This window comes from Sinocyclocheilus anshuiensis, unplaced genomic scaffold (genome assembly GCF_001515605.1).
Source record: "Sinocyclocheilus anshuiensis isolate Anshui unplaced genomic scaffold, SAMN03320099.WGS_v1.1 scaffold62, whole genome shotgun sequence".
NCBI lineage: Eukaryota > Metazoa > Chordata > Actinopteri > Cypriniformes > Cyprinidae > Sinocyclocheilus > Sinocyclocheilus anshuiensis.
The window spans coordinates 84,829-89,984 of record NW_015544180.1 but is presented as its reverse complement, the minus strand read 5'-3'; the positions used below and the strand labels follow the sequence as shown (position 1 = coordinate 89,984).

Sequence of the window (5,156 nt, the reverse complement as noted above, 5' to 3'; positions counted from 1 at the left end):
TATATTATGTAAACTAAAACTTTTATTTTGGATGCGATTAATCGTGATTAATCCATTGACAGCATAAATGTTTAATTATTTCTCCATGGTAACAATAGTTTGTCAAAATACCGTAGTAAAAGTACATATGAAGAGTATGGTTCCGAAACGCGATAAACGCTATTAAAAAAAAAATTGAGTTTCCGCCTAAATCGGTATTGTATCTGGTCGGTATTGAAAAGTCAATTTTTAATTTTACGCAAAATGTGATATCCGCCGAGTTACTCTGTCATGTTTTCTCCCTTTCTTTCTAAACCGTGACAAACGCCAGTCTCCCTTCTCTGCAGAATGCGATATATCCGCTCAACCAATCACAACGCACCATTCCACGCACTGTAAATAGTAACAACCAATCACAGCACACCATTCCACGCACTCTAGACAGTATTGGCGGCGCTTTGAATACATCCGGCATCCTAGTTTGACTCATCTATTTTGTACTTTGTGATCAACAAACAAACAAATTAGGGCTGCACGATAAATCGCATGTGATTGTCATGCGCATCTCGTGATTATGAATGCGATATTGAGTAGCTTGTCAGTGTACGTGTTTTTATTAATGCCATTTATGTTTTTGTTAATACAGCGTATAGCACTAGTCAACTAAATGAATGTAACATGGCAAAGATGAATGCACTTTTGGAAGTTGAATGTAAGGGAAATGTCATTTTGGAATTTCTGTGGTTTAATGTGATATTGTTGTTCATGTATGTTCATGATGAAATTTTATTTTATTGTTGTAATTAATTTATAGCATTAACAAGATAACCCGTTGAATTCTTTTTGGAGCGATGACTGATTGAATGTATTTTTAGTCCAGTGCCTGCATATAAGATTAGTATTGATGAAGTTCAGAGTCTGTCATATGTGGATCAACTTACTATGTTGTGTATTTTCAACAGTTTCAATACGAAAAATAACTTTTATATTGATTCAATGGATTTATTGCATTTTGGAAAAAAAAAAAACGTGTCATTGATTTATTGCATTATACGAAAAAAATTATACAATTTTATAATAAATCTTTGAAAATCAAAATCTGGATTTGAATTTTTTATGTTATTATAACCTAAAGATGCTATGTGAAAGTTTGAAACAGAAAATAGTGGTTTTCATCGTGCCACTTTCTTGGTAAAGAAAACACATTTTTACTCAAATTAATCAAAATGGGTTTATAGCGTTTTGGAACCAAACTCTTCATATATTAACTGTTAATAGGGCAAAAATTAGTCACCATTGTAATTTTTCAAGTTGTAACCTCCAGCCCAGATGTTTAACCACTAATTGACCCTCCTCGTTCATCCGTATGTGTCTCTTCAGAGACGGACCGTCTGCTGTCCCCTGTGGTGGGATACGGCTCCGGCAACCTGAACGGCGGGTGTCATGCCAGCCCTTCCACCCTGGACATGAGCATGTCGGGGTCACGGCCGCAGGCTGAAGAAGAGGAGGAGGCCCTGAGGAGGAAGCTGAAGTACTTCTTCATGAGCCCGTGTGATAAATACCACGCTAAAGGCCGCAAACCCTTCAAACTGGCCCTTCAGCTGCTTAAGATCATCATAGTCACTGTACAGGTGCATTAAACCACTGAGATCAGCCTCCCGGCTACACCATCAGCCATGATATTTATTACATTATTCCTCATTTAGCACTCATCCAAAGTGACCCTCTAAAATGGTGCTGTATTACTGTAAAACTATGTTACGTTAATACTTGATTGCTTTCAAACAGTGAAAGAGGCTTTCAGATTAGGGGTTGACCGATATGTGTTTTTCAGGACCAATACCAATTATTATGAATCAAGTAGACAGATAACCGATATTTTGAACCGATATGTATGTCTGGTGTGAAAATGAAAATTAATGTTCAAATTAAGAATAACAACGGCTCTGACAAAAACTTTCTTTAAATGCTTTTAAATTATTTTATCGGCAAATCGGTTTTGAAAATGACAGATACCGATAACCATAAAAACCGTAATATCGGCCAGGCCGATAATCGGTCGAGCCCTGTTTCAGAGTCATTTATTGACATTTTTAACATTATGTTACTGTTTTACTGTTGTAAAATTCCTGTAGTTGCAGCATTTCTATAATGATATCAGTAACTGAAAACTTGCTAGTCCAAGATGACTGCAGTATCACTCAGCGTAATATATAAACACCTGCACCTTTAAATGCACATAATTAATGTTTTTCACAGTCCTCTGCATGAATGAATGGCTCTCTCTGTCTCTGTCTGTGTCAGCTGGTGTTGTTCGGTCTCAGTAATCAGATGGTGGTGGCGTTTAAGGAGGAGAACACAGACTCCTTCAAGCATCTGTTCCTTAGAGACTATGTGGATGATTCGGAGGAGCCGCTGTGCATCCACACGCAGAGAGACGTCTATGATCACATCCAGTACGCCATAGAGCAGGTACTGACCCGCAGATTCACATTCATTTACACTGTTATTCTTCAAGCATCCATTAAATGGATCAGAAGTGCCAGTAAAGACATTTATGATGTTGCAAAATATTTATATTTCAGATAAATGCTGTTCTTTTGAACTTTCTATTCATAAAATGAACCTGAAAAATTAAATGCGTCACAGTTTCCACAAAAATATTGGGCAGCACAACTATTTTCAACACTGATAATAATCAAAGATGTTTCATGAGCAGCAAATCAGCATATTAGAATGATTTCTGAAGGATCATGTGACACTGAAGACTGGAGTAATGATGCTGAAAATACAGCTTTGATCACAGCAATAAATTACATTTTAAAATATAATTGCAGCTTTATCTGTTTATTTTAGGATTATATTCTCAAAGCAGTGCTGTTTTCCGTTCTTTATGTTCAGATTGGATTACTAGCGTAATGCGCACTGCATACTGTATAGCATGTAGTGAATACTGCCTGTTTTAAACAAATATTACACCAAACAGTATGCAATACAGTATCGCAGACAGTTTGCTCTGTTTTATACTGCACATTTTAGCAAATATAGATGATCGTCTGAGTTCATGCATACAATAAATTCACATGCTATGCCTAGAATACATACTGTACAGTCAATGCTGGGTAGTAACTGATTACATGTAATCTGGATTACGTAATCAGATTCCAAAAATGTACATGTTATATTACACATAACAAAATGATTATTTTAAATTATTAATTATATTACACTTTAAAATGCTCATAATCAGATTACAGATTACTTTTTATTGATTATATAATTACATGTTATTCACACAGTGGCAGTAAATTATTCATAATTCCTCCAAATAAACCCAAATTCTTCTTCTTTTTTCTCCCTTCTAATTTTTACTGATCGAGTGTTTTATGTTAATTGTTTTTATTTCAAAATGAGTAAATTAGCTTAATTTGACATTTTTATAATTTCATCGTCTCGCAAACCCTCTGCAGTTCATTCACGAACCCCAGTTTGGGAAACGCTGGAGTAATTTAACGTTTAATACACTTCATGATGTTGATAAAGACTGGAATAGATTTTCTTATGAGTTGGGTCAAAAGTAATCTAAAAGTAATCAAAAAGTAGTCCGAATACATTTCAAACTACAATTTCCGTCGTGTATTTTGTAATCAGTAATGGACTACAATTTGTAAGGAATCTAGCCAGTACTGTGTAGACTGCAGAAGTAGTTCACCTGTCTCTCTCTCTCTGTGTTTCTGTCTATCTGTCAGTATCTGGCTCTGCCGCAGATGTCAGTCGGCAGGTACGCGCATGTTCGAGGTTCGGCTCTGAACGACAGCGCCCTCTATCTGTGCCAGCGCTACTACAGGAAGGGCACCATCGACCCGGTTAACGACACGTTTGACATCGACACTCATGTCGTCACTGGTGGGCAGAAAATCCATTTTTGCATATCACACAAATCAATAGCTCTGATTTTAAAACCTAGTGAGTCGTCACGCTGTCTGCTGTTTACACATCTTTAGTTTGACATTAGCATGTTAGCAGGCTTACAACACAAAACTCTGAGCACGTAAATATGCAAGACACAGATATTGGGAAAATTAGTACATTATTAATTATATTGAACTATTTTGGTTGATGCATTTCATTATTGGATGGAATATAGGTTTATTTATTAAAATCGGCAAAAACGAATTGCATTAAATTTGCATTCAGATCTAGCTCACTGCAAAAAAATGATTCGCTTAGTATTTTTGTCTTGACAAAAATATCTAAAAAAAAATCTGTCAGTGGAGTAAGAAAAATAAACTTAATTCAAAGGGAAATTTTTTCCCCTTTATTTTATTATTTAAAATAATAATTAATATATTTTTTTATTATTATCATTTATAATATTTTTCTTGCCATGGTTTGTTGTTTTAAGCATAAACACTTAATTTTGATAACATATTAAGTGTTATTTTCTTTAAAATGTATCAAAATTAAGTGAGTTTAGATTTATTATTAATATTTATAATATCTTTCTTACCAATATATTTTTTTTATTTTTAAGCAAAAAACACTTAATTTTGATATGATATGAAGTCTTTGTTTTCTGAAAAATGTAGTTTTGCTTCTTAAGTAAATGTATCTTCTTTTAAAGACTTTTTAGATAACGCAACAAAAATACTAAGAAAATACTAAGCATTAAAGCTGCAGTCCGTAACTTTTTTTGGTTAAAAATGATAATGATCCGAAATCAATATTTGAGAAAGTACATAACCAGCCAGTGGTTATTCGAAACTATCGCCTTACTTTAGCCCGATTCACAACGGTCATCTTATAATAATGTTTTCTAATTTGAGTGGTACCGATAGGTTTTCGCGTGAAATTCGAGCATGGCACTGCGTCATTACGTCACGTCTGTAAACATAAAGAATTTGTCAAGGCTACTAGGCTATCGCATGTGAGGATCCTTTATAGCCTTTTCTCACAGCAGCTAGAATAATTAAATGTATAATTTTGATGACGGATTGTAATCCAGAAAGGATTATGTGTTTATGGAACACATGTGAATGAAATTAAATTATATTCCAGTTATAAATGTGCTTCTGATTACAGATAGCCTGGGATTACAAAGATTTGTATTTTAAAGAAAACCAGTTCGAAGGGAGCATAATTAGCTTTTTGGGTTAAAAGAATTTCTTAATATGAAA

General features: G+C 34.4%; 1 pseudogene; it reads left to right on the top strand.

The window, feature by feature from the left end:
* LOC107696304 (mucolipin-1-like) overlaps positions 1-5,156 on the top strand; it is a 15,625-nt pseudogene that overhangs the window by 856 nt on the left and 9,613 nt on the right.